Raw genomic sequence first — 22,842 nt, 5'->3', positions numbered from 1 at the left:
TTCAAAAAGACGTATAAAATCCGTCTCATGATACATAAGCTATGAGAAACCCTGAACTAATGCTATCTAGCTACGGCTAAACTGACGTCGTCTAATCAGACGTCTCATCGCGTCCAAGCGGTGTATCTGTCGGATTCTACAAAAAAAGACAATAAGACAGCTTTCAGTAAGTATAAACATATAACGACATTTATAAAACAATACAAAAAATAGAAAAGAGTAAACCCTAATACTAACCATGCCGCTGCGAGAACTGAGAATGTCCATCAGGGCGTTTAAGCCCTTCCTGCCTGCGTACTCTCGCTCGTACGGTGTGGGATCACGTCCTATCATCGACCACTGTCAAAACATACAAAGATTTCATTATGTTAGAATTAAAAAACTCATAAACCCTAAACTATCAAACATAAAGAGCAATGCGAAAACACTTACAAAATCGGCCTCAAAGGATGCCCATCCACCGCTCCCCAAGTGGTGCGAGCTCCCTGCCTCTACTCGCGCTCTGGCTGCATCCTTTTGTTGCTTCCACTTGTCGGGATTCTCGCGCGCTGCTTTCTTCGCATTCTTCCAATCTTCTTTGGCCAGCCAATCTGGCCTATTCCACCCATGCTTGATTGCTTTTTGCACTTCAGAACGCTTGTGTTTGCAGTATTCGCGCATTCGAATCTTCATCAGGTCTTCATTGAAGCGCTGATCCCGTGTTGGAACGGGAAACTCATCATGAAGTATGCTGATGACTCTGTTTTTTAAATCACTTGGTACTTCACTCCATTTTTTTAGTATGTAGTGTCTAAACAGCTGAGAGCAAAGACTACGCATGCGCGAGATCACCTTCTTGCCATCATCATCCATGATGATGCCGCCGTTGAAGTCGACGGAGTAAGGCAAGCCCTCTGGCCGGTGACGCGTGAACCTAGGTGTCCCGGCAGGGGTCTCTAGTGGCGTGTCGATGGGGGTACGGACGTCAGGTGTCTCCACCAACGTCTGGGCCCCGAAGCGAGGAGTGTCGAGTGGGGTGGCTCCTGGCAGAGTAGGTAGAGGTGTGTAGCTGCTAGGAACAGTCAGCCGCGCAAAACCTGGCGTAGATGGCGATGCTGAGACTGGTGTGGGGCCGGACAAAGAAGGGGAGGGTAAAGAGCCTCGTCGAACACGAGGCGGTGTGGAGGCATCGGCGGCGGAATCCCCACAACAACCGCCACCGCCACCACTAGAGCGCCGGTGTCTAGACGAGTGTGAAGATCATCTCGTCGACGCCGAAGCTTCGGAGCGCGCCGAATGCTCCGAAAGAGAGGGAGATGCGAATGGAGTAGGAACGCGCGATGATGCGCCAGAGCGATGACACTCCACGTACCACTGTCTCTGCTGCGGTGACAAAGAAGAAAGAAACTCCTCATCATCCATACCTGCATTAAGCACACGAATATTTAAACTTAATATTGAATGAATAGAGTAGACAATGACGCAAAGACCATTAAATACAATGACGTAATGACGCATATAAATACAATGATGCAATGAATTGAGTGATAGAAGAGGCAAGTTGAAAACTCAGAATTTTCAATCAAAAGATGTGAGCGCGAGTAGAAAAGAGCGTTATACACCATGGAAGGTACTTAGAGAGCCAGAGCTTTTACAACACGGAGCAAAATTGTTCAAATACAATATTTGTGGCTTTAAGAGATCTCTCTCTCATCCTCGCATAACTCAGCATAACTTCCTATATTTATATAGAGCTCTCCGTTTAAACACATATCCTCTGTTTCATTTTGTAGCTCCTTTGCATGCACCCCATATAGAGTAGTAGCATCTTGATGCTCGTCTGGCACCACCGCAGCGGCTTCTGATTGAGCATCTTCTCTGATCTCCTCCATTGATGCCGTTGTGATTGGCACATGGTAGCCTTCATACGTCCTTGCACTACGAGGGGCTACCTCTATGACGTACCACCAGTTTGATGTAGACTTTGTAGGATGAAATATTACCTGCCAGAGCCACATAACTTACATGAGAGCTTTCAAGCACATAACTTGTAAAAGGGGGATGTTAACTATTTACATACTTACTTGTTCACAATGCTCGGGTAGTACGAAAGTGTCTCTTAGGTCAGTCCATTTCTTAGTAGAATCCACCTCAAGAAAACCAGACTCTCCTCTACGCACAGTAGCGGTGCGACCCTCCATGATTATCTTGAACCATTGCACGTCGAACAAGTCGACAAAAAATCCTCTGTAATCGATCCTCAAAATCTCTTGTAGTGTGCCGAAGTAAGTGAGTTCCGCCACCACAGGATCTACATCAGAGGAACGTCGTCGACTAGACTGTTCAAATTTTGCCATGATTCCACAATCTTGAGTAAAACGCTTTTTGTCGATCCGTTCCACCCTAAAATGTCGACCTTTATACCATGCTGCTGTGTATGACTTATACTACAACGAACAAAGATTATGAGTGGCCGTTCAAACGTCAGGGGAGAAAAAGCTAGAATATTGGTTAAGTTAGCAAACCGGTGTCGTGCAACATTGCAAACTTACCTTGGTCGCGCAACCCCGAGAGTACTCCCACTCTTCCTCAGTCACTTCGTCACCGCATTGTTGTGCGCTTTTCAATTGGTTGTGCAACCATCTTAAGCTCATGAATGTTGGTAGGCTCTCCAGAACCGTCGGATAGTGCATCGGTGGTCGTCTTCCCCGTCTCCACTCGATTCGTGCCCTTTGTCGCTCTTGCTTTGCATCCTCATATTGTGAAATCCACTTTTGCATCACTGGATTGTGAAGCATGCAAAATCGGGTGATTTTAGCCTCTAGATCTTCCGTCATCTTCTTCTCAACACTGAGATTGCACATGACAATCCCAGATATGTGCTCATCATCTATGGTTCGCCATAGCGTGTCCCGGGCTTTATCAAATCCGTCTAGCCACTCTCCAATGTACACTAGGGACTCTGATACCAACCAACCTTCTGCCATGCTACCCTCCGGACGTGCCTTTTGACGCACATATCCCTTAAGCGTTTTCATGAAACGTTCTAAGAAGAACATCCATCTGGAATGAACTGTGCCAGCTATTTCCACCTCATCAACTATGTGAACAAGAAGATGCACCTGAATGGTTAGCATGGTAGTAGGAAAATGTTTCTCAAACATGCACACAAGCTCCGCTGCATTTAGTTTGGCGAATGGTATGGAGTCTACGTTGATCTCCTTTTGTGAGATCCATTGCACCAGCTTTGCAAGTTTGTAGATTGTGTTACGGATGTCGAGAGACAAACATCCCTCAATGGCAACCGGTAAAATAAACTGTAAAGTATGTGCAACAATGATATTAAAGTCCACATTTTATGCAATGATATTAAAGTCCACTATGAACGTACCTGACACATTTTATGCCAATCGTGTGACTTCAAACCGGTAAGCTTTCCTTCTTTAGTAAAACACGTTCGGAGCGAGTGCATTACGCCAGTGGGGGTCCGCAAAGATCGAATGGTCTCTTTTACTTTGCGTTCTTGGGCTCTTGTGAAAATCCATGGTGCTTTAGGGAGTTTTATCGATCCATCAGACGCTGTTTGCGGCCAATATTGCTCCATACGATCCACATTTCTAAGGTCAACTCTGGCTCCCAAAGTATCTTTCTTGCCGGTCAGATGGTCCCATAGTAGATTACCCACATTCTTGAATATGTGCATTGGATCGAGCAAGTGATTGATCATGAGTCGGGGCCAGTATGGTAACTCGTATCATAGAGATAGTCTCTTCATCCCTGGAAGCAATCCGTCATCGCACATCTCCTTCTGCTCTAACCATGCTTGTGCAGACATCCTTGGTGGCTCTCTTCCCAAAAAGCCGTCGCGTAACACATGATTCTCTGGAAGATACGCTTGATGACCTTCGTAGATTTGCTTCTTCAGTGAGGGCGCCCTACGTGCATTCAGTCTAGGTCCACATGTGACACATGCTCTGTATCCGCTTGTTTGAAGCCTTGCATGTATACACATGATAATAGATCAACTATGGGAAAAAACAAGATTTACAGTGTCTGAGTGAGGAGTGTCAATAGATCACCTGAGCATTCTGTTAGCCCGGGATAGTCATGCATGGTCCACATTAGAATGCCTCTGATCAAAGCATTCCGTCGTCTTGTGTGTCGGCTCATATCCACCACCTCTATGCCAATCCACAATCGTTGTAGCTCTTCCAATAGTGGACGAAGATACACATCCATATTCTCCACTTTATATCGCCCTGGCACAATCAAGCTTAGCCATAGGTGCCCCTTCTTCGTAGTCAACCACGGGGGAATGTTGTAGTTGACGATGACAACGGGCCATACACTGTAAGATGTTGATCTTTGACCAAATGGATTTACGCCATCCATAGCCAGGCCTAAGCGCAAATTTCGAGCTTCCCTGGCAAAATCCGACCATGTTCCATCTATATGTTTCTAGGCTGCGCAATCTGCAGGAATTCGTAGCACACCATCCGAAGATTTATTCTCCTCATGCCATGATGCTAGGGCGGCCATGGACTTACATTCGAAGAAATGCTTGATGCGAGGAAGCAGAGGAAAATGTTGCAAAACCTTTTGTTCAATTTTTGTCCCGTGGAGATCTACTCGATATCTTTCGGAATCACATTTCGGACACTTCTCCATGTCTATGTATTCCCCACTGAAAAGAATGCAGTCATTAGGACAAGCGTGGATAGAATTGTAATCCATCCCCAAGTTTCGCAAAATCTTTCTTGCTTCATCTCGGGAATCTGGCATCACATTGTCAGTTGGTAGTATGTGCTCTTTAAGCAATCTACACAACATAAAAATACGATACAGTCGTGTAAAAATCTATCAGATCATTATACATTTAGAGTTTTATTAAAGTAAACTAATTGTAATAGATCACCTGAAAAGCGCTGTGACGCTAGTGTCACTCCATCCAAACTTTGCCTGCATGTTGAGAAGACCCAGGAGTGCTTTTAATCTAGACATACGTGCTCCATTATATAATGGCGTATCGGCTTCACTTTTCATATCATCATAGATAAGCCTTTCTGAATCCATGATCGTCTCGATCATTTCATCAATCTCGGGCTCAAACATTGCCTCGTTGGGAATGTGCTCTACATGATCATCCCCCGAGCTGTCAGAGGCTACATCTTGTGGCCTCACATATGCTGCTTGACCAAAGCGCCTGCGAACACGTCTATTGGGTTGCAAGATTGCTGCTTGTTGGCCAGTGTCAGAGTCTGAAGAGTTATAGTTGGCAACAACTCGATCTATAATAGATGGATCGAACTCGCCAAATTCGCGAACGTGCTGCAAAGAAACACGTCTTGTCCGTCGCACAGCATGCTTGCATTGATTACAAGGACATAAGACCCTCATTGAGAGATAGGTGTTTCGGTTGGACGGTCCCACATCCTCGTCACTACTCATAATGAGGATAAAAATCTTATAACCTGGACAACAAATTTAATATTCTATTGGCATTCTTCGTCTTATCTCTCTCTCTCTCTCTCTCTCTCTCTCTCTCTCTCTCTCTCTCTAGTCATGTCCAATCCCCGCACACCTCGGTCTAGAGGTGCACGGAGATTAGAACCACCGGGTTATAATCTAGTCTTTATTGGTCAATACCTATATTTGTGGGTACAAGAAATCTACAGACCCACGTCTACATGATACTGCATGTAGTGGACAAAACCCCTTTGCCTCTTCTCTAGCTGTAGCACTTCACAGCATCTTAACATCTTTTCACAGTAGATCTTTTCACTGTTCGTCTAACTCTAAACCCTAAACCGTAAGTAATTCTTGTGTGGACTCGATCTAACGTAAATAAGCGTAAATCTAAATAAACGTAAATCTAACTAAAAATAAACCTAAATCTAATTTAACGTAAGTCTACATCTAACCTAATCTTTAACGTCTTTTGGGATAGTTTCCTACGACGTTAAAACTCTCTTCTTCTTGTGTGTGTGTGTGTGTGTGTGTGTGTGTGTGTGTGTGTGTGTGGGGGGGGGGGGGGGGGGGGGGGGGGGGATAAACCTAAATAAACCTAAGTCTAATCTAATATAACATAAATCTAAATCTAACATAAATTATGTTATATTAAAAACAAAGAACTAAACTAACAGTGATTATAAGAACCTTAAAACTGATTTAACACATAATTTTTCACATAACTCGGCAAGAGTTGGCATTCTCATCACTAAAGATGTGAGAGTTAACTTCCGGCGGTGACGCTGCCTCATCTCCATCCACATCTGACGACAGCAATTGGCCCTTTGGACCGTTCTTGCTCTTTTTACTAACTTTGAAGTTGCGAATGACTAGAGGTTGTCTAGATGGTCATTGTCGGGGATGTAGTGACTCTTGCCGCCCTGAAGATCCACCTTCTTCCCTATCTTCTGAAGACATTTCACCAGTACTTTTGGATCGACGGAGCCCACCATGAGTGAAGGCAGCAATACCCTATATTCCATTGAGGGCTTTCTTCACCCGCTTCATGCAGGCATCGCAGTCTATGGAGACCTAAATCTAATCTAATATAACGTAAATCTAAATCTAGCATAAATAAACGTAAATCTAACTAAAAATAAACCTAAATCTAATCTAATTTAACTTAAATAAACCTAAATCTAATTTAACGTAAGTCTACATCTAACCTAATCTTTAACGTCTTTTAGGATAGTTTCCTACGGCGTTATAACTCTCTTCTTCTTGTGTGTGTGCGTGTGTGTGGATGTGTGTGCCAATAAAAAGAGATAAATGGTATAACCTTTCTATCATGCCAAGTATGATAGATTGGTTATGCCATTTCCCTCTTGAATAATAGGTCTTGAGTTCAACTCCTCGTCGGCTAGATCTTTAGGTCTTTTAATTTTAATTAGTTTCCTACGACGTTAAATTAGTTTCTCTCTCTTTATCTCTCAATGTGTGTGCGTTTTTTTGTTTATGCATGTTTTCTCTCTCTTTTCCTCTCTCAATGTGTGCATTTTTTGTTTATGCATGTTCTCTCTCTCTTTTCCTCTCTCACTGTGTGCGTTTTTTGTTTATGCATGCTCTCTCTCTCTTTTCCTCTCTCAATGTGTGTGTGCATTCTTTGTTTATGTATGTGTGTGTGCGTTTTTGTTTATGTTTGTACTCTCTCTCTCTCTCTCTCTCTCTCTCTCTCTCTCTCTCAAAAACACTATGTGTGTGTGTGTGTGTGTGTGTGTGTGTGTGAGAGAGAGAGAGAGGGAGAGAGAAAGAGGGGAAGGGAACATGAGAGTGAGGAGAGGGAAGGAGCATACCTGGCTCTCCTTCCTCTCCTCGTGTGTGTGTGTGTGTGTGTGTGTGTGTGTGTGTGTGTGTGTGTGTGTGTGTGTGTGTGTGTGTGTGTGTGTGTGTGTGTGTGTGGAGAAGAAAGAGAGAGAGAGAGAGAGAGGGAGAGAGAGGGAGGGAGAGCGTTACCTGCTCCTTGCTTGAGGGCGCCGAAAAACTCAGATCTGAGATCTGAGTTTTTGGGCGCTCTCTGTTATTTTTTTAGCCCAGCCGGCGTCGCTATGAGCGTCGCAAATTTACAAGTAAATTTGCGACGCTCATAGCGACGCCGGGAATTTTTTTTTGAGTGTCGCTGTGTGAGCGTCGCTAATATGAATAGCCTCATGTAGTGTGTCTAGTAGCTCGTCCATCACCAACACCTTTACTGAACCTCTCTCTAGCTCTTTCTCCATTGGGTTAACCATCCTCTTCCATTGTTGCTTTAGCTTAGGCACCATCTCTATAAGCTGCCCAAAAGTAACATCGGCTTTCCTGCTTGTCCTATCCTCCTTCAAGTCATAGCTTAACTTCCCATCCCCTAGTGGAAAATCTGAAACATGAAACTTGCGACGAGCCCTTCTTTTCCTCTTGGCTTGACATCCTCGCCTTCATGGCTCTTTCCCTTCTTCTTACTAGGATCTGGGGCACTTCTTCCTTCCTTGTCCTCTGTGGTCCTCTTCCCAATAGGCATCACTAATGTATCCTCTAGCTTTGATGCCTTCTCCAAGGTGACTACACATATCACTTTTGTCTTTCCCTTTTCCTCCTGGGTTAATCCACTGGTTCCTTCATCTCCCTTAATTTCGATGCCATAATCATTTGACCTAGTTAGCACCTGTCTTGGCAATGGATACATGTCTCTCCCCATCCTTGGTGGCTTATCACATTGCGGGTTGATGTGTCTCTGGACGTCTACCTCCAGAACCTACCATTGCTTTGTCCAACACCATTCCTGGGTCTTTCTTCACCTCCTGGCTGATTTGCAAACCTCCCTCGACCTCGATTATTTCCCACTTGACCTAGCATGTTTAGGCTGAGATTCTTCATTAAATCTACCACTTGCCTCATGTCTTGCCTTAGCCCATCATCTTCCACTGTTGTAGTGACCACTACTGGCATAGCCTGAGGAGTAACAGAAATCACTGGTTCATGATGAACCCCTGGCATGCGACCTTGTAAAGAGTCTATAGGTTGAAACTCAGACCTGATGGGCAAAGACTCTACTCCTAACTGGCTCATTTTCCTCAGCTTCCACTCTTTGTTCCTTGCTACCTCTAGTGCATCTTCATATGTCCTAGGCTTCTTTAGCTCCACTCTCCAATGTATATTCTCCCAAAGACCATCCAAGAACCTGTCCTTCTTCATCACGTCAGGCAGGGGTTACTTGTGGTGCTAAGGCCTTGCACATCCGCTCCCATGCCAATGAAAACTAACGTATGTACGCATCTACTGGCTCACCTTCCTTCTGTACCAAACCTTGTACTTCTTGCCACACTTTGTCAGGATCTTCTATCTTCACAAACTCCACTTCCAATCCATACCTTAGATTGTCCCAACTCAATTTTACAGGTGGATCAGCCACACGCAACTCCTCTTCAAATGCTTTGGACCAAACTCGTGCATCACTCTTCAAACAAATTTGGAGATGACGTAACAGCTGCGCCGAGTCATGAATCTGGTTGCTAATACAGGCAACCTCCATCTTTTCCAAAAAGTCTTCTACATCTTCATCACTTCTTCCATGAAACTCCGGATAAGAGAAAGCCATGGCTACCCAAGTTACGATGCTTCAAGAACCCCTTCGAACACTCGTGCAAGAACCCTAAACTTTTTACTGACTCAATTCCCAGAAACTTCAATGGAGCTCAACTTTAGATAAGGACAAACACATGCACATCAAATGAGTTTTCATAGTTAATCATCGGAATTACAACAGGCAAAGGGCATTATCTCTCTTAATCTTCTTGGCATGAACATAAAGACTATGCGTTGCTGGAAAAAAATCTTCCTGTACACATGAACATTTATCTGGATTCTTTGAGTTAAATTAAAAGGAGTGAATTGAGGACCATTTTGATCATCCATTAAAGTCAACCATACAACTCCCAAAAAGGCACACCTGACTTATCCTCTAGTTTTGCCAAAATTTCAGCAGCATAACAGCATAAATGGCTTAAAAGACCAAAAAACCAGCCATCATAACTTGGAAAAATTTTGGTAGAGTTTCCCCAGAAGTAGAACAGTAAGAACCCAAAATATAGATTGTATATGTATGCATAAACTACCAACAATAGAACCCGAGCATCAAGTAGGAATCACTAGTACATAGCCTATGGCAAGGTCACGAAAAGGGTGCTCCAGCCACCTGTATCACTGAAACGATCTCACATTTAAGAATCCCCCAGCTCAATAAAACCTCACGCTATCGACCCTCTCACGAAAGCTTATGCAAATCTCGTATAGTCAAGTCTCAGAAATGACTATCTTCCAGACCAAGTCTCAGAAATGACTGGGACAATCAAATAAAACCAAGTATGGCTCCACAAAGACGTACAATGGCAGTATCCACAAGTAACGTACAATACCAGCAGACCATGCGCTCAAACAGGTGACAAATGATGCATACCCACGGCAACTGCAAGTGACTCCCACTTGCCAGTGTATCATTCTACTCCAGCTACCTGTACTTGTGTGAATCGCCTGTACCTGTACCTGTACTTGTCCCTGTAACCTGTAACCTGTAACCTGTAACCTGTAATCTGTAATCTGCAACCTGTAATCCCGAAAGCTGAAGGTACTTGAAGAAGATCCTCCATGGGGGCGCCAAAAGAATGTGAGCGGGATGGAAACACACAAAAAGCCTCTATAATGACCTGACACGCACTCTTGGGATGATACACATACACACTATGGGGCACCACTCGGCTTACACAACCTGCCTGGCCGAGACAGGGAACATACCGATAAACTGAAAGGAGAGAGACTACCCATTTACCCACTCTACACAGAGACACACACACACACCCAAAAACTCAGCTCAAAAGAGGAGAATTTTTTATGTTTAGATACAATTGAGCTTGGGCCAACACCAATGGGGCAAATAGCTCACACAATATGGGTAAAATATGCCAGATACAATCACAAAGTGGAGCAGAAGCTTCATAGGAGAAACTTACACAACCAAAATAGCAGAAAAACAGTGAGGAATTTGGCAAAATGGACAGCACCATCGCGTCCGAAACGGCCCAAAACCCTAGTCTACAATGTCAAAGTGCTCAAATCCGACCTCGGATAAGCAGTTTATGGCCAAAACAGGCTCCAAAAACAGCAAAAACACAATTGCGGTTGTTCCTCCTCTTCTCTCTACGTTTTTTTTGGTCTTCTCTCTAGTTTTTCAGTTTCCACACTTAGCTTTATTACCTGGGCACCCTTGGCCTTTTAGTTGACTTCAAACGGACCCCGAACAGGCCAAAAACTGACCTCGCAATGCATAGTTGTCACCCTCTTGCATCCATCCGCACACCTGGCACTCAACTTTTTCCAATAATGCATCCCGCCACCACGTGAAGTGGACCCAAAATACGTCTTCATGATGACCTTTCTGCATACTTATCACAAGACACCCACGTTGTGTCCTACTCATCCACGTGCAAATATTGTGTCCATTCGACGTCCTGACGCCACTAGATGCCATCTGACGCACCTGTTTACCTAATGGTGTCGGCCCGCGGATAGCTTCCTCGAGAAGTTTTACACACTACCAACTCCTCATTATTATAGAAAAAGCACATTGGTACTGGTGATTTTGAAAGTCGATGCACTATGTACATGTTGTCCTACATGTACACATGTGGGCCCCACGTATCCACCTGGCTCTGGAAAATGGGCAATTCTTTATTGGATGCACCATGCATGTGTATGTAGATATGGAAAATCCCTTGCTCGAAAAAACTCTTGACACCACTTTCACACATATGAAATTATGTAGATTGTGTCATTTTTTCCACATAGATTAAATCATAAAAAGTAAGCTTGAAATTTTTATTTTACATTATGTAAATGCCATGGTACGAGAGCATGTGCTTGTATGTATGTGTAGAGAGAAAGAAGTGATAGAAAATTGCTACAATGGGCATCTATAGCACACTATTTGGTGCTAGTATACTCTATGTCAATACTCAAGGAAGCAACTGGGATGGGGTACACTAACACATTGAGATATTTAGACCCAATGGAGCTTGTCAATAGAGAGAGATACACTATCAAGAAATCACCAAATTATCTCAAACAGGCTACAACTAATGCACACTCAATCCTTGTTGGATGATTTTCTCGTCTAAATGAGCTCATAACACTATGAAACTCAAGGAGACCATGGACAAGGAATAATAGGACCTAGCTAGAACATACATTATTATTTCTAAGAAGCACATAGATTGAAATTCATGGATTTGTAAGTCAGTAAAACATGGATATAACTACTTTAAATGAAGCATTTCTTATTGTAATCTTCCTATCCCCTTGGATAACAAACAATACTAAGATGTTCTTTTCCCATGATTTACAGACAGGCTTCCCAGATGACTGGTAAACGGGGATCACAATAATATCTGACAGCATTGCCGAGGAATCAACAATGTCCTGATTAACCATCTTGGTTAACTTGAAAGATCCACAAAAACCCAACCCGAGCCATGACCTCTATTGGTGATTGGTAGACCCAAAAGTAATCTCATAGAGATACTGCACATAGAGTGAAAAAATGCTTCATAAGCAACAACTTGATGAATATGCATGCCGTTCCAAATCAGGTTTGCTAAACACTAGGGCCCATAACACCTAGTGTGCATGCATTTAGCAAGAAATAGATCGGAACTTGTATATCCATAATCATCCTTGCCAATACTTATGGTGAATATGGTGCTCCTAGCACGCATTAAAAAGGAATGTAAAGATTTCTAAAAAGAAACTAAATACTTTCAGCTACAATCATTTGCCTGCCGTGCTGAAACGTTTGAACCATAATAGAAGGTGAAACAGTAATCACTTACTTTTAGGTACAAACAATGAAACCTTTTCATTAACAACTCATAGCCTTACTATATGCATAAACAACCATCTATAACGTTGTTTAGCAGCACTTGTACCTTAACAAGTCATTCTAAGTAGCTGACAATTTCTGGCCACCAAAATTTCTCCTGATACGTCGTGCTAAAAAAAGGTCTAGAAAACAGATTTGACCAACACCAAGGGACTTTGTTGTGACACATAATTGAAATAGTGGGTGCCAGTGTCCGTCCCAGAGACTCATATTCTCCACATGTGGAATATGTCTCATGTAAGGATGTCTGGAAAAAAAACATCCTTCAAGTACGAGATGTACTTGTGCGTGGACGTAACTGCAAACACTCTACAACGTAGAGGGACCCTCATTAGCCTTGCTTCACGCTGGCTAAACCAGACATTGAGTTCCTAGACCATGTTGTATCCCATGTGATAACATGTGCCAAATAAACCCTATAAGTGGGTCTATAACTGCATAATGCAGAAACTTAATACGGACTCTACAGCCCAACTGTCTTGGCTCCTCGTACATGACCTTGTCATTTCTCGTAAGAGCAAAAATGGAGGATAACATAGTTGCACATCTTGCCCAAATTTCCCGCCTCCAAAGACCTAGGAACACTAATTGAAAATTAGTGAAATGCAAGTAGTATTGCATATGTAACCTTGGGTGTTGTCGTTGGTGTTAACCCTCACGGACATTCCTATCACCTATGAGGGACACTGTATTATTTATTTGGTAGAGTCGGGTACCGGGCTTCTCGGTCCAATAGGAAAAGGGTAAGAGTGATCGCCAATGAGAGGCGCACTCTAACTGGAACATTCAAGGGATTAGTTGGCTAAACATGGGCGCCCAAGTGTGAATGGGGCAAGCTCATATAAAAGTCAACTAAACCTAAAATTCACTCATTCTCTCATTTGTGCAATTGAAGAGTGCTCTTGCTCCATCTCCATCTTCTTCTTCTTCATCTCCTTGTGTGCGTGTATGAGTGAGAGAGAGAGAGAGAGAGAGAGAGAGAGAGAGTGTGCGATCGAGCATTGTGGCGGCACAATGGCGGCGAGGCGATTGAGCACGGTGTAGCGGCGTCTCCCTCTTCTTTGCGGCGAGGAATCCTCCACGACAGCAAGCATACAGCGGTGAGTGACACACCATCGCCATCTTTGAGCTTACTAGTTTAAGCTTGTTGTGTGCTTGGAGCTATTTGTGGCTCACACACAGTGTATCAGTAAGTTCCTTGCATTGACACGTGTGACATTCGCGTACATTTTTGGCGCCGTTGCTGGGGAATGCCATAAACTAAGCTTGAATGGCACTCTGTGCTTCTTTTGTGGTGCAATTTCAATTGTACGAAACATAGGGAAGGAAGGTGTGTGTGTTGAGAAGAAGGATTTTGTGTTGGTACTGTGTATTTCTTTGTTAATGAAGTTTTGAAAGTTACTGTGTTTTCTATGTGATAAGGTCTTAGTATTAAGGTTGTTAGTTCTGTGTAATGTAAAGTACAGTAAGTAGGAAGTAGATCTGTGAGAGCTAATGACATGTGTTAGTGTGTAACAGTAGGTGTATTAGTTGTAAGTAGGTAGGTAGAGTGTGTGTGTGTGTGTGCTCGCACGCAGGCCGCGACGACCTTATCCCAAAAAATAATAAATAATAAATTAATTAATTAAAAAAATAAAGGTAGGATCGGGATCGAGAATATCTTCCAGACCCAAGCACAGACCCAAGCCCAAGCTCACGCTCAGGCTCAGGCCTCAGTCGCCCTTTAAAATTACGTATTTTAGCTTCACACGCAGCTAAAAATTGACTTTTTTGAGGACCAACGGAACTTCAGGTGACCGAACGTTGTGCTGTAAAGCACACCATGACCCTCTAAGTGATACTCTCTTTTCGAGCTGTCACACACTTTAATAAAAAAAATCGATCATTAAAAAACATCAAAAAATATTTTTGTTTAAAAACGAGGGAAAACGGATGCCTAAAAAAAGTAAGCGGTTAACCTTCGAGGTTATTCACCGACGCTTGTATGGTGTCAAAGGCACATGCATCTGCGCTCTGGTCATGTGCTAGAGATGGAGCAACTAGAGAGAATTTTGACTTATGCGAGTTCTCATTATCCACCTACCCTAGGTTTCGGGCCCTCGGCAGGACCCAAGGTAGTACAAACCAAGACCCGAACATAGCGGCTAGTGACTCTTCCTCTGACTACGACGTCATGGAGGGTTTCCCAATGCCTAATCCCAATAGCTCAAGCCAAGACATGCATGCCATGGGTCCATGGTCCGGGCCGAGCATGCTTAGCCGCTTGAAAGAAACCTTTAGTAGAGCCACTCACGCCGAACATGGAGCTAATGATGTAAATGAGGGGGTGGGGAATTAAATTCGCCATTCATGACCAACATAGACTCTATGCCCTTAGAGAGTGTTCACGTGAATACTTCATTCACTGCACCTCCTGACTCTTCAGAGCTATTCCCCTCCGAGGTCATATTACCCGATGGTAGAAGCCTTGCCGAAGTACAAGAGGTTGAGCGGTATATCCTTGCAGCGAGGGAAAAGAAAATTGAGAGCTTACGCAAGGCGGAGCAACGAAGAGAGTTAAAAGCGAAACCTATGTCAATATCCTTGCTAAGAGAGCAATCGAGTGCGCCTGAATTAGCAACCACTAAGGGCCAACCCCTAGAAAGCAACATTGCATCTAGCTCAAAGGACACCCCTAGCACCTTAATCCTAGATGGAGCGTTCTTAAATGAGAACTGGGAGTACGAACTACAAACGAAAACTCTAACCAACCTATACATAGGTCACACCTATCATGTGGGTTGGTTAGATGTCCTACAATCCACAATGGGTGCTACTAGCGTGGAGGGTCAACAACAAAGAGTTTGTGACGTCATCCATAGGGTCATTGAGTTAGAAAGACAAAACCAGGGGATCAACATGCCTTCAAGGGTCTCATGAGATTCTTGGATACAGGAAAGGTTAAACAACTGACCTTATCGCAAATGGAGACTCCCTCAGTAAGTCCGATGGATCCCCCATATGTTGTTTCGCTAGGGGTCTCAATGCAATTTGAGCCCACAAGTGATAGCTTTACCTTTCCAAGTCTAGCTCATCTTTCCCTTGATTACACCATGGCTACCATGCCTACCCCAATGATAGGCATGCCAAGAAACACGCCATGGACCTCATTTGTTAGTAAAGCACCGCTACATGGTAGCTCAATGCATGCAACAGTACCTACAAGTGTGTACCAATCATATGCACCTATGGGTCATCGCACTCATGTAGTCCCTACTCCTCCCATTGTTTCAACAACCTATTCTCCACAACCACAACACCCAAGTTCTTATTTCCATAGGACGATACCGGCTAGCATTAGCATGTCACATCGGACGTCTGCTATGCGTGGGGCAACATATATGAACTTTGGGCCACCACATGGCACAACATCGTACCCAACATGGAACCCAAGGGCTTCCTATACGCCAAGCCCAATGCCAATACCTACTCCACATGTAGTCTCTGGAGCGCCTTCACCCACGGTGCCTCCTCACTTAGATGACTTGGCAACATTTGCTCAAGCTATCGGTCGATCTATTGCTGAGAATATGCGTAACACGCCTGATAGAGAGCCTAGAAGTAAGGCAGTACAAATAGCCAAGCTCACACAAAAATTTAGTGGAGACGGGGATGTGAGAAAGCATATAGAAGTGTTTGAACAAATGTGCGATTCTCTATGAGAACACAATGACCTGCATAAGAGTAATGCTTTAAGCCTAACCTTAAGTGGGAAGGCATGGGATTGGTATAGAACCCTAAGGGTGGAAGAAAAAACGATTTACCCTACTCTTAGGAGACTGTTCTTGAAAGAATACATGGGAGAGGGAGTACTTTGGTGTGTAGCCTCTCAGGTCCCAAAAGCCCAACGAGAGGAAGGAGAGACGGTGAGAGACTTTATTAGTCGCTTGAAGCATTTGAATTCTCGTTGTAATCCAAATGAGTGCTTCAATAATAATCAATTGCTTGATAGATTCATTAGGGGATTACGACATGAGGATATCTACAATGGCCTAGTCATTAGAGGTATCACCACTTGGGAAGCAGTCACCACCAATGCAATCCAATTGGAGGATAATTTAATGATTCAAGGAGAAAGAGTGTTTGTTGAGCCTAAATCTATTAGCTCGCAAGCATTAGGGCATCAGCCAATGACCCTAAAGCCTATTGCTAAGGAGCCAAAGATATCTGAAATGACTTTAGTAAATCTCACCAAGGCTATTCAAGAGAATCTTAGAGACAATCGTGCTCCGCAAAACAATCATATGTATCCAAGAAGGGAGCAACAATGGTGCTCAGTATGCTATGGACCGCATAGTACCAGTGAATTCCCTAATTTTAGAGTAAAATTCAATGGGAATTGCAATGCCTATGGAAGGTATGGTCATCACGCTAAGGATTGCATAGTATTTAAGTGTGCGATGGCCAATAGACCAACCTTAGCATAGATAGACACACCTCGAGTGCCTGCATTGATGCCGGCCCCACCTCTTGAACAAAAAACACAACACATGGTCCCTAGGGCCCAAAATGTTGTTCAAACAACACCCTTACTACCTCCAGTGCTAGGACCGCAACCACCACATCCGAGAATCACTTATGTGAATCAAGTGGGTTGTGAGTCATCTATTGCTTTTTTGGAAGGCTGTGAGGAAGATATAGACCCTAATATTGCCTATGGGATGGATGTGCTTGAAGAAAGTCCACAATACTACATGGAGGACTATTGGGGACAAGTCAAACTTGTATATCAAGTAGCTGCTCTTGCGGCAAGAGGCCAAAATATCAATTACACTGCTAAGAGACCACCTCTTCAATGCTATGAGTGTGGAGGTCCACATCGTGTAGCCGAGTGTCATATTAGGCTATAAAACAACGCCACACTAATGCAAATCAATCAAGCGAACATGTATACAATGCCAATACTCATGTATAATCGATGTGGCATAGATCATTTGATTGCCCAATGTCCAAATAATCCAAATGCACCGAAGATCACGCCATTAAACTTGATTGAAGTTACCGCAGAGCCATCACAAAGTACACCTATGGTACCAGTAAACGTACTCACACCATCAATGCTCCAAAAACAAAATTATATTCTTGAGGAAAGAGACACGGCATCAATTGCCCAATCTCAGAAGCAAAAGAAAACTCAAAGGAAGAGATCGCAAAAAGCAGCGAAGTCAGACCCCAGTTCAAAGACCAACATAGGGACTGGTGACGACCCCGTATATATGAACGACTCTGAAGAGGATTCTGATTCAGGTGAAACCATGGAGACCAAAACGATCACTAAGATAGAAACCAGCAAGGAAGATCTTCATGAGCCACAATGGCCAGGATCCAAGAAGAAGATAGGAACTTATCCAAACCCTACAGAGGAGATTGAGCGAGTCAAGCAATTAAAGAGTTTGGTAGAAGATACCCAAAGGGATCTAGAACCAGCACCTAGGCATATCCAGATTACAGACACCGTGTTCCTTACGCAACAACAACCTCATCAAGTCCATAGACCCTTAGCCATACCTAGTGTCATCCAAGAAGAAAGTGACTTAAAGTCATGGGAAAGTGGGCGTACTCACTTCTTGATGGAAAGAATGTTTATAGAGGGACTACATGATCCTATCAAAGAAATGGAGATCCCATCTTCCCCACGTCAAGGGACTGAAGTCCAAAAGGTGACGTTAAACATTACCAAATTGATGGATTTCATGTCTTCAGAAGTTAGAACCACCATCATGTCCAAACTATATAAAGACCCTGAGCTAGTCTCAGCTCTTTGAGCCTTCCTCAATGGAGAACTAAAGTTTGGGCTGCCACAATTTGCCCAGATCGATGGAGCTGGGGAGATGCCAATAGAGGAGGAACACTTAGATCCACAACCCAACCTAGATGAAAACCTTGTTATAGAAATACCTGTTAACAAGTTGGGACAATACTTTGAGGGTGATGAATCCAACGTGACCATACCAATCTCACTACAAAGGGATTAACTGTGAAGGGAATCCTTGATGGTGGCGTTGGGGTTAGCATTGTGACTAAAAATTGCTGGGAAACTATGGGAAGACCTCACCTTGTGACCACAACCATTGTAGTGAAGATGGCCAATGGGTCTATTGTTAAACCTATTGGGATGCTAGAAGATCTCAAGATCAAGGTCTTTGGACATAAAATAAGGATTACCTTCATTGTTATGGATTTCTCCAAACACACTATGGCATCGGAGATGATCTTAGGACGTCCTTTCATGAGGGAAGCAAAAATGGTGCATGATTGGTCTAAAAACCATGTCTACTTGCAATTCGAAGATTCTGTCATTCGAGTGGATCTTGTAACTGGTCGAGCACATCCTCTAGGAAACAGGTTTATAATTGATCATAGATTTGACAGCACATTTCACTCGGTCCCATTCAAGTATTATTACACGTGTAAAGCAGACACTGATGTCGAGGAATATTCTCCTTATATGGATGTACTACCTGGGATGACTGAGTTGGACAATGTGGATTGGGTCCACCTAGCAGCAACCATAGACACTTGGGAAAATAGGGGGACGACCTGGGTAACACCTGAAAGGGATGAAATGTCCGTACCCTTAAATATGCTACAAGCAATGCATATAGCTTCTGACAAGACTCATCCTAATATAACAAAGAAAACATACAAGTGGATCCCTAAAGATTCTTTAGCGACCATAGCCAGTGCTAAAAGATAGGAGCCTGGTAAGAGACGTCCCATTCACCCCAAGAAATGTAAAGAAACGTTGCGCTGGATTCTTAAAAAACTATTGGAAGCCCAAGGCTACTATAAAGGAAATGATCAAATATGAGTGTCAAAACGTAAATTGTGCTCTTACTTGTCAACGGGCCCATGTGAGCTCAATCCTGTGGCTCCAAAACAAATTGAAGATTGCGGAAAGGAAAAAATCACGGAATGCTACACACCTGCTCCAGAGCTAGTTTGGGTACCAAAGAAAGAACGATTTGTTCCACCTAGCTCAGGAATAAGGAAATCAAATGAAGCTTCTTGCTCTTCATGTACTTCCTATACAGAAGTAGAAGCTTCGATACACCCTCCACCTACCATTGTACATATCCATACAAGAAAGAAAGAGTTTGCACCTCCCGTTGTTAGTTCACCACCTACAACAATGTTGCAAATAAATCATGGGAGAGTATCTTACCACCCTTGCAACTAGATGAAACACATAGGGTGGTCGAAAACTATTGGTTAAAGCCTTCACCCATAACAACTTGGAACAATTGGTTTCAAAAGGTGACAAGCACATTTCAAACGGTATGATCTACCCAAGGAAGGGGGGAGTGTTTGTTGATAGCCATCATTCACTCACTCCCCTCTCAACCTTCCTCCTTGATCTCTCAATCTCCCAATCTTAGGGAATGTATATATAAAGTCTTATACTCACAAAAAACAAAAATAATAAAGAGCAAGAGCAATTAGCAAACAAGTATGCACAATAAAAGTCAAAAAATTGACCCAGACCTACACATTCACATCTGGTACACTGAAACAAAACCTATGTCATAGGACACCTTTTATCCTCATCACTCGAGTGATGGAGCGTAGGTAGGATTAGTACGATAGGAGTGTTTTTTTCTAAGAGTTTAGTGATTAGCAAAGTTCTATCTTCCAACTGATGTGCCTCCTAGAGGTATTCTTTGTGTTTCCTTGTACAGAAACGTGTTGTTGTGGTTAGGATTTGGAGCTTCATGGAATATTTCTCTCATCCACTTTTCAAATCAAGCACGATCATCAAACACAAACAGGTGTTTCTTGTCCATTAGCATGGCCCCTTATCTTTTTTGCATCTATGTTTGTCTGCTTTAATTGTGATTGGTAGCATAATATTCATCACATTTTCTTAGTATCAAACATTAAATTCAATGTAATTTTTTGTCATAATCACTTGTCTAGGTATAAAAATCAAGCAGTCCGACTAAGCTAGTTTGACCAAGCTAGGCGTTAGAGATCTTCTCTTAATACCATGGGGAATGCCTTCCTAATAATCAATGGTCACTTAGGTTCTTAATCGGATTTAGACAGCATTGTGTGAAATGTACTAGGGCTTTCTAGTGGGCTTAGTCCCTATTGACCTTTAGCTTAAGTATTATAAATGGAGTTTACTAATGTGATGAGCCTGGGAGGGTAACAGTGTTATATGACCCCCCAAAGTTACAAAATTAAAATGTTGAAAACGAACAAACAAAAAAACAAAGTGCCATAATGTAAAGTCTTAAGCTGGAAGAGAAACCTCAGCTTGATTTGGTACTTCACTCACATGTATCGCCTATGGTACTAGAGCCCTAGAGATTCCCAGTGTGGGCGCTTTTCCTTGAAAAGCAAAAACCCAAGGCATACAAAATAAGCACACACATCAAAATTGAATCACTGTGAAAAGACTTTGGGGGGTCAAAGAAAAGGAAATAAGTCAGGCGATGATTTCATGAGCAATTCCTTTTATCGTAGCTTAAGTACAAGGTCTTCTAAGAATAGCCTCTAGTCAGCCCTTGGACATGAAATACTTGGCTCTCGCGATTAAACAACTTAATTGACAAGAGAAAATTGAGAAGTTTGCCCATGGTATCAATAGTCGATCTTTAGTGCCTTTCGATCGTTAAATTAGCGACCCCAAACTTGTTCAATTTTTTACCTTTACAACTGTTTATGCGTTTGATAATATTGCAATTTAATGTTTATTGCTGACAAATGGTTTAGAATTATGCTACCAATCAATTTGTCTGCCTAAAACTGCATATGCTCTTTAATTGTATATGAGAATGCAATTAATGTGCCAATGTTGTTTGATTTTGCAACGATTGAAGAAGGCTAAGGACATTCATCTCAAATGCTCTTCCACCTCAACGAACGAGCTTCAACTCAATAGATTCCGAGGACGGAATCTACATCAAGAAGGGGGGCATGTTAACCCTCATGCACATTCCTATCACCTACGATGGACGTTGCATTATTTATTTGGTAGAGTCAAGTACCGGGCTTGTCGGTCCAATAGGAAAAGGGTAAGAGTGATCACCGATGAGAGGCGCACTCTAACTGGAACATTCAAGGGATTAGTTGGCTAAGCATGGGCGCCCAAGTGTGAATGGGGAGAGCTCATATAAAAGTCAACTAAACCTAAAATTCACTCATTCTCTCATTTGTGCAATTGAAGAGTGCTCTTGCTCCATCTCCATCTTCTTCTTCATCATCTCCTTGTGTGTGTGTGTGTGTGCGTGAGAGAGAGAGAGAGAGAGAGAGAGAGTACGATCGAGCATTGTGGCGGCACGACGGCGGCAAGGCGGTTGAGCTCGACGTAGCGGCGTCTCCCTCTTCTTCGCGGCGAGGAATCCTCCAGGACAGCAAGCGTAGAGCAGTGAGTCACACACCATCGCCATCTTTGAACTTATTAGTTTAGGCTTGTTGTGTGCTTGGAGCCATTTGTGGCTCACACATAGTGTATCGGCAAGTTCCTTGCATTGACACGTGCGACATTAGCGCACAGTTGGACTCCAGACACCTTGGTTAAAATCAACATTGTCAAACCTCTTGGTTAAAGTTTACAGTAAAACTGCTCAACTAGCAGCTGGCCCTTGGCCTATGTCTGCGACCCTCCTTCGGTTTTCCCGTGGCATTACATTACCCCTTGGAAATCAATGGACTTATTTCCTTGAAAATGCAAGTGTGAAGGTTCCAAGAATTGATGATCCACTCTTCCTAAGTGATTTAGCAATCACGAACCGGGTCTTACCCCAAAACTGTACTCATACAGGCACTCTTAGTGCTAAGAAGAGCTCCACTAAATTTGGAGTCATATTCACAACTAGATCTTTTTCACACCCAAAAATCCATAATCTGGGGTTGTTGTGAACAGTTGTGCAGTCTAAAATGCTGACTTCATCCATACACCGTGGTAGAGATAAGCCCTTACGAGTTTAAGACATTCAAAAACTCAACTTGACATGCACACTTAAAGTGTGGAAAGCTAAAATAATGCCCAAAAAATCACTAATGGCAAGACTCTTGCTTGTCCAGTATAATCGATGGGTACTTCACTGGATAGAAGTGTTCGATCTTGAAATCATTCACTGATGGACTACATACAGATGGCTCTTAGCCATGCCAAAAGAGGTGGTAATAGATGGCTCTTAGCCCTTCGTGTTGGCTCGTAGCCCTTCTGGTTACCGTATTACATTATTAAGACCAAATCTCCCGAGGTGTGCACCATATTCCACATAGTGGGCTCAACAAAAATGATAATAGATCCCATTCCCACTTACCCTAATATAATTAACAAAATCAACCATTAATAGGCTACTTAAGGACCTCTCTTCTTAAGAAAAAAAGGAGAAACCAAACGCTTTGATACCAATGTAATAAAAATGGCCTATGAACTTTGAGAATAGTGGAATTAA

Source organism: Adiantum capillus-veneris, chromosome 29 (genome assembly GCF_014529385.1).
Source record: "Adiantum capillus-veneris isolate H3 chromosome 29, ASM1452938v2, whole genome shotgun sequence".
NCBI classification, from domain to species: domain Eukaryota; kingdom Viridiplantae; phylum Streptophyta; class Polypodiopsida; order Polypodiales; family Pteridaceae; genus Adiantum; species Adiantum capillus-veneris.
This window is presented reverse-complemented; position numbering follows the sequence as displayed.